The sequence below is a fragment of the Eleutherodactylus coqui genome, chromosome 8, assembly GCF_035609145.1.
Source record: "Eleutherodactylus coqui strain aEleCoq1 chromosome 8, aEleCoq1.hap1, whole genome shotgun sequence".
Classification (NCBI taxonomy): Eukaryota; Metazoa; Chordata; class Amphibia; order Anura; family Eleutherodactylidae; genus Eleutherodactylus; species Eleutherodactylus coqui.
In genome coordinates, this window is record NC_089844.1 from 123,873,273 (window position 1) to 123,884,877 (window position 11,605).

Below are 11,605 nucleotides of genomic sequence, written 5' to 3' on the forward strand. Positions count from 1 at the left end.
GGTGAGGCAGGGACAGTGGGAAAGGTGAAAGAGATATACTGTCTATATAGGCAGTGGGCTTTTTCAAAAAAATTGGGGAAAATACTATATTTGGGCTGCCTGTGACCGTCTTCAGTGTACTGCGTGTCTGCTGGGGGTAGTAGTCCTAATTAATACGCAGCTAAGCGTTACAGCAGGCCTGCGCAAAATTGTTTCCTGGCTCTGCTGTCTCCGTTACATCACCGCCGTCATAGCGCCAGAGGCAAACAGTATACATAATATACGCTGAATACAGCATCTGTCTGGTGTTTCAGCTCACCATTTAAAAACATTGAAGCAAAATACTTAAGGCCTACCACTGCCCTTTGGCCACTTGACTGCTTCTGCGCTGTGAATTCCACTAGCTCAGTGATACGCACCTACGTCTCACTACAGGCGTGCGCAAAATTGTTTCCTGGCTCTGCTGTGCGTTCCGTAAGCGAAGTCAGCCTCCAACCACAGGCCAATAAGCGGCACATTTAATTACAGCGTTCTGTTTGTGCTCTACTCGTAATACACCATGCTGAGGGGTAGGCCTAGAGGACGCGGGCGAGGACGCAGAGGCCCAAGTCAGGGTGTGGCCACAGGACGAGCTCCTGATCCAGGTGTATTGCAGCCGACTCCTGCGGGATTAGGAGAGAGGCACGTTTCTGGTGTCCCCAGATTCATCTCACAATTAATGGGTCCACGCGGTAGACCTTTATTAGAAACTGAGCAGTGTGAGCAGGTTCTGTCGAGGATGGCAGAAAGTGCATCCAGCAATCTATCGACCACCCAGACTTCTACGCCGTCCACTGCTGCAATTCTGAATCCTCTGGCTGCTGCTCCTCCTTCCTCCCAGCCTCCTCACTCCATTACAATGACACATTCTGAGGAGCAGGCAGACTCCCAGGAACTGTTCTCGGGCCCCTGCCCAGAATGGGCAGCAATGGTTCCTCTCCCACCGGAGGAGTTTGTCATGACCGATGCCCAACCTTTGAAAAGTTCCTGGGGTCCGGGGGATGAGGCTGGGGACTTCCGGCAACTGTCTCAAGAGCTTTCAGTGGGTGAGGAGGACGATGACGATGAGACACAGTTGTCTATCACTCAGGTAGTAGTAATTGCAGTAAGTCCGAGGGAGGAGCGCACAGAGGATTCGGAGGAAGAGCAGCTGGACGATGAGGTGACTGACCCCACCTGGTTTGCTAAGCCTACTGAGGACAGGTCTTCAGAGGGGGAGGCAAGTGCAGCAGCAGGGCAGGTTGGAAGAGGCAGTGTGGTGGCCAGTGGTAGAGACAGAGCCAGACCGAATAATCCACCAACTGTTTCCCAAAGCGCACCCTCGCGCCATGCCACCCTGCAGAGGCCGAGGTGCTCAAAGGTCTGGCACTTTTTCACTGAGAGTGCAGACGACCGACGAACTGTGGTGTGCAAGGTTTGTCGCGCCAAGATCAGCCGTGGAGCCACCACCACCAGCCTCACCACCACCAGCATGCGCAGACATATGATGGCCAAGCACCCCACAAGGTGGGACGAAGGCCGTTCACCGCCTCCGGTTTGCACCACTGCCTCTCCCCCTGTGCCCCAACCTGCCACTGAGATCCAACCCCCCTCTTAGGACACAGGCACTACCGTCTCCCGGCCTGCACCCACACCCTCACCTCCGCTGTCCTCGGCCCCATCCAGCAGTGTCTCTCAGCGCAGCGTCCAGCCGTCGCTAGCGCAACTGTTTGAGCGCAAGCGCAAGTACGCCCCCACGCACCCGCACGCTAAAGCGTTAAACGTGCACATAGCCAAATTGATCAGCCTGGAGATGCTGCCGTATAGGCTTGTGGAAACGGAGGCTTTCAAAAACATGATGGCGGTGGCGGCCCCACGCTACTCAGTTCCCAGTCGCCACTACTTTTCCCGATGTGCCGTCCCAGCCCTGCACGACCACGTCTCCCGCAACATTGTACGCGCCCTCACCAACGCGGTTACTGCCAAGGTCCACTTAACAACGGACACGTGGACAAGCACAGGTGGGCAGGGCCGCTATATCTCCCTGACGGCACATTGGGTGAATTTAGTGGAGGCTGGGACAGAGTCAGAGCCTGGGACCGCTCACGTCCTACCCACCCCCAGAATTGCGGGCCCCAGCTCGGTGGTGGTATCTGCGGCGGTGTATGCTTCCTCCACTAAACCACCCTCCTCCTCCTCCTACGCAACTTCTGTCTCACAGTCAAGATGTGTCAGCAGCAGCGGCACGTCGCCAGCAGTCGGTGTCGCGCATCGTGCCAGCACAGCGGTGGGCAAGCGTCAGCAGGTTGTGCTGAAACTAGTCAGCTTAGGAGAGAAGAGGCACACGGCCCACGAACTGCTGCAGGGTCTGACAGAGCAGACCGACCGCTGGCTTTCGCCGCTGAGCCTCCATCCGGGCATGGTCGTGTGTGACAACGGCCGTAACCTGTGGCGGCTCTGCAGCTCGGCAGCCTCACGCACGTGCCATGCCTGGCCCACGTCTTTAATTTGGTGGTTCAGCTCTTTCTGAAAAGCTACCCACGCTTGTCAGACCTGCTCGGAAAGGTGCGCCGGCTCAGCGCACATTTCCGCAAGTCCAAGACGGACGCTGCCACCCTGCAGACCCTGCAACATCGGTTTAATCTGCCAGTGCACCGACTGCTGTGCGACGTGCCCACACGGTGGAACTCTACGCTCCACATGTTGGCCAGGCTCTATGAGCAGCGTAGAGCTATAGTGGAATACCAACTCCAACATGGGCGGCGTAGTGGGAGTCAGCCTCCTCAATTCTTTACAGAAGAGTGGGCCTGGTTGGCAGACATCTGCCAGGTCCTTGGAAACTTTGAGGAGTCTACCCAGATGGTGAGCGGCGATGCTGCAATCATTAGCGTCACCATTCCTCTGCTATGCCTCTTGAGAAGTTCCCTGCAAAGCATAATTGGCAGACGCTTCGCTGGATAGTCAGAGCACCCTCATGTCTATATCTCAGCGCATTGAGGAAGAGGAGGGGAATGGGGAAGAGACATCTTGGCCCACTGCTGAGGGTACCCATGCTGCTTGCCTGTCAACCTTTCAGCGTGTATGGCCTGAGGAGGAGGAGGAGGATCCTGAAAGTGATCTTCCTAGTGAGGACAGCCATGTTTTGCGTACAGGTACCCTGGCACACATGGCTGACTTCATGTTAGGATGCCTTTCTCGTGACCCTCGCGTTACACGCATTCTGGCCACTACAGATTACTGGGTGTACACACTGCTCGACCCACGGTATAAGGAGAACCTTTCCACTCTCATACCCGAAGAGGAAAGGGGTTCGAGAGTGATGCTATACCACAGGACCCTAGCGGACAAACTGATGGTAAAATTCCCATCCGACAGCGCTAGTGACAGAAGGCGCAGTTCCGAGGGCCAGGTAGCAGGGGAGGCGCGGAGATCAGGCAGCATGTACAGCGCAGGCAGGGGAACACTCTCCAAGGCCTTTGACAGCTTTATGGCTCCCCAGCAAGACTGTGTCACCGCTCCCCAATCAAGGCTGAGTCGGCGAGAGCACTGTAAAAGGATGGTGAGGGAGTATGTAGCCGATCGCACGACCGTCCTCCGTGACGCCTCTGCTCCCTACAACTACTGGGTGTCGAAGCTGGACACGTGGCCTGAACTCCCGCTGTATGCCCTGAAGGTGCTTGCTTGTCCTGCGGCTAGCGTCTTGTCAGAGAGGGTGTTTAGTGCGGCTGGGGGAATCATCACAGATAAGCGTACCCGCCTGTCAACCGACAGTGCCGACAGGCTTACACTCATAAAGATGAACAAAGCCTGGATTTCCCCAGACTTCTGTTCTCCACCAGCGGACAGCAGCGGTACCTAAACAATATGTAGGCTGCACCCGCGGATGGAAGCATCGTTCTCTATCACCATAAAAAACGGGGACCTTTTAGCTTCATCAATCTGTGTATTATATTCATCCTCCTCCTCCTGCTCCTCCTCCTGAAACCTCACGTAATCACGCCGAATGGGCAATTTTTCTTAGGCCCACAAGGCTCAGTCATATTACGTTAGTAAACAATGTTTATACGTTTCAATTCTCATTAAAGCGTTGAAACTTGCACCTGAACCAATTTTTATTTTAACTGGGCTGCCTCCAGGCCTAGTTACAAATTAAGCCACATTAATCAAAGCGATAAATGGGTTTCACCTGCCCTCTTGGTTGGGCATGGGCAATTTTTCTGAGGTACATTAGTACTGTTGGTACACCAATTTTTGGGGGCCCTCGCCTACCTTGTAATCCTACTAATTTTTATGGGCTTCGTCTGCACTCATGCTACAGCAAGGTGTGTGGGGTTGGCCTACACTTTTGCTACATAAATGTAACTGGGGCCTTGTCTATACTGCAACTAATGAAATGTGAAAGAGACTGTTATCTCCCTAAACTGCTGCAACGGGAATGTTACTGTGGCCTGTCTGGACTGCTACTACTACTGAAATGGAACTAAGACTGTGCTCCCCCTATACATTTATGTACCGCCGATGGGTTCCAGGGAGCCGCCCATGCTGTGGGTCCACAGGGACTTCACATTAGGGATTTGTACCTACCAGTGTCTATGTATTAAAAACCCCGGTCTGACTAGGGCATCCAGTGTGGGCCGAAGCCCACCTGCATTTAATCTGACGTTAGCTCTGCTGAGCAGTGCACTGCAATGGGATTTGTTTATGTACCGCCGGTGGGTTCCAGGGAGCCACCCATGCTTTGGGTCCACACTGACTTCACATTAGGGAGTTGTACCTGCCTGTGTCAACTTATAAAAAACCCCAGTCTGACTGGGGCATGCAGTGTGGGCCGAAGCCCACCTGCATTTAATCTGACGTTACCTCAGCTGTGCTGGGCAATGCAATGGGATTTATTTATGTACCGCCGGTGGCTTCCTGGGACCCACCTATGCTGTCGGTCCACACAGAGTTGTAACTGCATGTGTCTACTTATAAAGAACCCCAGTCTGACTGGGGCATGCAGTGTGGGCCGAAGCCCACCTGCATTTAATCTGACGTTACCTCAGCTGTGCTGGGCACTGCAATGGGATTGATTTATGTAACGCCGGTGGGTGCACATGGAAATTCCCATTGCGGAGTTGTACCTGCCTGTGACTATTTATAAAAAACCCCGGTCTGACTGGGGCATGCAGTGTGGGCCGAAGCCCACTTGTATTTAATCTGACGTTAGCTCTACTGTCCGGGGCACTGCATTGGGACAAACTACAGGAGCAATACAGCGCTAATGAGACGTGCACAGCTGCGCTAGCATTGGAGTCCGCTGTAGGCCCGCGATTGCTGAGGGTTTGTGCAGAGGCCTATGTTCTGGGTGCAGTGAAAGTCCGCTTCCTGCCTAGGATTGCTGAAGCTGTGGGCCGAGGCCTATGTCGTGGGCGTGGTGCAAGTCTGCCATGTTTGGCCGGTCAGATCAATTTTTGGTTCATGTCTTGGGTTTCCTAGGACCCACCTATGCTGTTGGTGCAAACTTAGCTCCCATCGCGGTGTTTGAACTGTCTGGCACAAAGACACTGGCTGACTTGGGTAGGGGGCAGAGCGCAGACGGCTTTCCCCTTGCAGTGTCGATTGAGCTATACCACACCTTGACAGAATGAATACTGTGTGGCACATGGGTTCCCCATTGCTATGCCCACGTGTGCAGCTCCTGATGGAGGTGGCACAGGATTGGATTTCTCATTGCTTCTGTACAGCATTGTGGGCTATCGCCCCGCCCCTTTTAAAGAGGGTCGCTGCCTGGCCCTGCCAACCCTCTGCAGTGTGTGCCATCTGTCCCTCCTCATGGCAGACGCACTTATAAATAGACATGAGGGTGGTGTGGCTATGAGGCCAGCGTGTGGCATGAGGGCAGCTGAAGGCTGTGCAGGGACACTTTGCTGTGCGCTGTGGACACTGGGTCGTGCGGGGGGGTTGGGCAGCATGTAACCCAGGAGAAGTGGCAGCGGAGTGTCATGCAGGCAGTGATTGTGCTTTGTTGGAGGTAGTGTGGTGCTTAGCTAAGGTATGCCTTGCTAATGAGGCCTTTTCAGAAGTAAAAGTTGTTGGGAGGGGGGGGCACTCTTGCCGCTATTGTGGCTTAATAGTGGGACCTGGAGATGCAGCCCAACATGTAGCCCCTCGCCTGCCCTATCCGTTTCTGTGTCGTTCCCATCACTTTCTTGAATCTCCCAGATTTTCACAAATGAAAACCTTAGCGAGCATCGGCGATATACAAAAATGCTCGAGTCACGCATTGACTTCAATGGGGTTCGTTACTCGAAACGAACCCTCGAGCATCACGGAAAGTTCGACTCGAGTAACGAGCACCTGAGCATTTTGGTGCTCGCTCATCTCTACTTATACAGCATTAGAAAATCATGTCTTCCTTTTTTTAAAAACAGCGCCACACTTGCCCACTAGAGATGAGCGAACACCAAAATGTTCGGGTGTTCGTTATTCGGAACGAACTTCCCGTGATGCTCGAGGGTTCGTTTCGAACAACGAACCCCATTGAAGTCAATGGGCGACCAGAACATTTTTGTATTTCGCCGATGCTCGCTAAGGTTTCCATGTGTGAAAATCTGGGCAATTCAGGAAAGTGATGGGAATGACACAGTGACGGATAGGGCAGGCGAGGGGCTACGTGTTGGGCTGCATCTCAAGTTCACAGGTCCCACTATTAAGCCACAATACCGGCAAGAGTGGGCCCCCCCCCCTCCCAACAACTTTTACTTCTGAAAAGCCCTCATTAGCATGGCATACCTTTGCTAAGCACCACACTACCTCCAACAAAGCACAATCACTGCCTGCATGACACTCCACTGACACTTCTCCTGGGTTACATGCTGCCCAACCGCCCCCCCTCCCCCCCCACAGCGCACACCAAAGTGTCCCTGGGCAGCCTTCAGCTGCCCTCATGCCACACCACGCTCATGTCTATTTAGAATTGCGTCTGCCATGACGAGGGACCGCAGGCACACACTGCAGAGGTTGGCACGGCTAGGCAGCGACCCTCTTTAAAAGTGGCGGAGCGATAGCCCACAATGCTGTACAGAAGCAATGAGAAATAGAATCCTGTGCCACCGCCATCAGGAGCTGCACACGTGGGCATAGCAATGGGGAACCTATGTGCCACACACTATTCATTCTGTCAAGGTGTCTGCATGCCCCAGTCAGACCGGGCTTTTTAATTCATAGACACAGGCAGGTACAACTCCCTATTGTGAAGTCCCTGTCGACCCACAGCATGGGTGGCTCCCTGGAACCCACCGGCGGTACACAGAAATATCCCATTGCATTGCCCAACACAGCTGAGGTAGTAATGTCGTGCTTAATGCAGGTGGGCTTCGGCCCACACTGCATGCCCCAGTCTGACTGGGGTTCTTTATAAGTGTACAGATGTAGTAAAAACTCCGTGTGCACCTACAGCATGGGTGGGTGCCAGGAAGCCACCGGCGGTACATAGAAATATCCCATTGCATTGCCCAACACAGCTGAGGTAGTAATGTTGTGCTTAACCCTTTCCAATCCAATTTGTATATGGTTTTCCTAGGGGGCTTACTCTTTTTCTGCTGTTATACAACGGCGCTATATGCTGGCTAAAGCCAGTACTGCATGAGCTGACACGTAGGATAGGCTCCGACAGCAGAGAGGCTGGCAATATACAGTAAGAGAACCCCGACGGACGTCTACCAACAACGGAGCTGTACAGCCTTAAACCCTAATGTCTTCACAGGTCACACAGTGGACTGGAAAGGGTTAATGCAGGTGGGCTTCGGCCCACACTGCATGCCCCAGTCAGACTGGGGTTCTTTACAAGTGGACACATGTAGGTTAAACTCCCTGTGGACCCACTGCCTGGGTGGGTGCCAGGAAGCCACCGGCGGTACATAGAAATATCCCATTGCATTGCCCAACACAGCTGAGGTAGTAATGTCGTGCGTAATACAGGTGGGCTTCGGCCCACACTGCATGCCCCAGTCAGACGGGTTCTTTAGAAGTGTACAGATGTATTAAAAACTCAGTGTGCACCTACAGCATGGGTGGCTCCCTGGAACCCACCGGCGGTACACAAAAATATCCCATTGCATTGCCCAACACAGCTGAGGTAGTAATGTCGTGCTTAATGCAGGTGGGCTTCGGCCCACACTGCATGCCCCAGTCAGACTGGGGTTCTTTACAAGTGGACACATGTAGGTTAAACTCCCTGTGGACCCACTGCCTGGGTGGGTGCCAGGAAGCCACCGGCGGTACATAGAAATATCCCATTGCATTGCCCAACACAGCTGAGGTAGTAATGTCGTGCGTAATACAGGTGGGCTTCGGCCCACACTGCATGCCCCAGTCAGACGGGTTCTTTAGAAGTGTACAGATGTATTAAAAACTCAGAGTTCACCTACAGCATGGGTGGCTCCCTGGAACCCACCGGCGGTACATAAAAATATCCCATTGCATTGCCCAACACAGCAGAGGTAACGTCAGCTGTAATGCAGGTGGGCTAAAAATTAATTTGATTACACTGTAGGCGAGGGCCCACAAAAATTGCTGTATCAACAGTACTAATGTACATGAAAAAAATTGGCCATGGCCAGCCAAGAGGGCAGGTGAAACCCATTAATCGCTTTGGTTAATGTGGCTTAAGTGGTAACTAGGCCTGGAGGCAGCCCAGTGTAACGAAAAATTGGTTCAAGTTAAAGTTCCAATGCTTTTAAGCGCATTGAAACTTATAAAAATTGTTCTGAAAAATTATTTGAGTGAGCCTTGTGGCCCTAAGAAAAATTGCCCGTTCAGCGTGATTACGTGAGGTTTCAGGAGGAGGAGCAGGAGGAGGAGGAGGAGGAATATTAGACACAGATTGATGAAGCAGAAATGTCCCCGTTTTGGATGGTGAGAGAGAACGTAGCTTCCATCCGCGGGTGCAGCCTACGTATTGCTTACGTATCGCTGCTGTCCGCTGGTGGAGAACAGAAGTCTGGGGAAATCCAGCCTTTGTTCATCTTGATGAGTGTTAGCCTGTCGGCACTGTCGGTTGACAAGCGGCTACGCTTATCTGTGATAATTCCCCCAGCCGCACTAAACACCCTCTCCGACAACACGCTAGCCGCAGGACAAGCAAGCACCTCCAGGGCATACAGCGCTAGTTCAGGCCACATGTCCAGCTTCGACACCCAGTAGTTGTAGGGGCAGAGGCGTCACCAAGGATGGTCGTGCGATCCGCTACGTACTCCCTCACCATCCTTTTACAGTGCTCCCGCCGACTCAGCCGTGACTGGGGAGCGGTGACACAGTCTTGGTGGGGAGCCATAAAGCTGGCCAGGCCCTTAAAGACTGTTGCACTGCCTGGGATGTACATGCTGCTCGATCTACGCACATCCCCTGCTACCTTGCCCTCGGTACTGCGCCTTCGGCCACTAGCGCTGTCGGCTGGGAATTTTACCATCAGCTTGTCCGCAAGGGTCCTGTGGTATAGCAACACTCTCGAACCCCTTTCCTCTTCGGGAATCAGAGTGGGCAGGTTCTCCTCATACCGTGGATCGAGCAGTGTGTACACCCAGTAATCCGTAGTGGCCAGAATGCGTGCAACGCGAGGGTCACGAGAAAGGCATCCTAACATGAAGTCAGCCATGTGTGCCAGGGTACCTGTACGCAACACATGGCTGTCTTCACTAGGAAGATCACTTTCAGGATCCTCCTCCTCCTCCTCCTCCTCCTCCTCCTCAGGCCATACACGCTGAAAGGATGACAGGCAATCAGCCGGTGTACCGTCAGCAGCGGCCCAAGCTGTCTCTTCCCCCTCCTCCTCATCCTCCTCATGCTCCTCCTCCTCCTCCTGTACGCGCTGAGAAATAGACAGGAGGGTGCCCTGACTATCCAGCGGCATACTGTCTTCCCCCGCCCCCGTTTCCGAGCGCAAAGCAGCTGCCTTTATGGTTTGCAGGGAATTTCTCAAGATGCATAGCAGAGGAATGGTGACGCTAATGATTGTAGCATCGCCGCTCACCACCTGGGTAGACTCCTCAAAATTACCAAGGACATGGCAGATGTCTGCCAACCAGGCCCACTCTTCTGAAAGGAATTGAGGAGGCTGACTCCCACTGCGCCGCCCATGTTGGAGTTGGTATTCGACTATAGCTCTACGTTGTTCATAGAGCCTGGCCAACATGTGGAGCGTAGAGTTCCACCGTGTGGGCACGTCGCACAGCAGTCGGTGCACTGGCAGCTTAAAGTGATGTTGCAGGGTGCGCAGGGTGGCAGCGTCCGTGTGGGACTTGCGGAAATGTGCGCAGAGCCGGCGCGCCTTTACGAGCAGGTCTGACAAGCGTGGGTAGCTTTTCAGAAAGCGCTGAACCACCAAATTAAAGACGTGGGCCAGGCATGGCACGTGCGTGAGGCTGCCAAGCTGCAGAGCCGCCACCAGGTTACGCCCGTTGTCACACACGACCATGCCCGGTTGGAGGCTCAGCAGCGCAAGCCAGCGGTCGGTCTGCTCTGTCAGACCCTGCAGCAGTTCGTGGGCCGTGTGCCTCTTATCGCCTAAGCTGAGTAGTTTCAGCACGGCCTGCTGACGCTTGCCCACCGCTGTGCTGCCACACCGCGCGACACCGACTGCTGGCGACATGCTGCTGCTAACACATCTTGATTGCGAGACAGAGGAGGAGGAGGAGGAGGGTGCTTTAGTGGAGGAAGCATACACCTCCGCAGATACCAGCACCGAGCTGGGGCCCGCAATTCTGGGGGTGGGTAGGACGTGAGCGGTCCCAGGCTCTGACTCTGTCCCAGCCTCCACTAAATTCACCCAATGTGCCGTCAGGGAGATGTAGTGGCCCTGCCCGCCTGTGCTTGTCCACGTGTCCGTAGTTAAGTGGACCGTGGCAGTAACCGCGTTGGTGAGGGCGCGCACAATGTTGCGGGAGACGTGGTCGTGCAGGGCTGGGACGGCACATCGGGAAAAGTAGTGGCGACTGGGAACTGAGTAGCGCGGGGCCGCCGCCTCCATGATACTTTTGAAGGACTCCGTTTCCACAACCCTATACGGCAGCATCTCCAGGCTGATCAATTTTGCTATGCGGACGGTTAACGTTTGAGCGTGCGGGTGCGTGGCGGCGTACTTGCGCTTGCGCTCGAACACTTGCGCAAGCGACGGCTGAACGGTGCGCTGAACTACACTGGTGGATGGGGCCGAGGACAGCGGAGATGAGGGTGTGGGTGCAGGCCATGAGGCGGTAGTGCCTGTGTCCTGAGAGGGGGGTTGCATCTCAGTGGCAGGTTGGGGCACAGGGGGAGAGGCAGGGGTGCAAACCGGAGGCGGTGAACGGCCTTCGTCCCACCTTGTGGGGTGCTTGGCCATCATATGTCTGCGCATGGTGGTGGTGGTGAGGCTGTTGGTGTTGGCTCCCCGGCTGAGCTTTGCGCAACAAAGGTTGCACACCACTGTTCGTCGGTCGTCAGGCGTCTCTGTGAAAAACTGCCAGATCTTAGAGCACCTCGGCCTCTGCAGGGTGGCATGGCGCGAGGGGGCGCTTTGGGAAACACTTGGTGGATTATTCGGTCTGGCCCTGCCTCTACCCCTGGCCCTGGCCACCGCACTGCCTCTTGC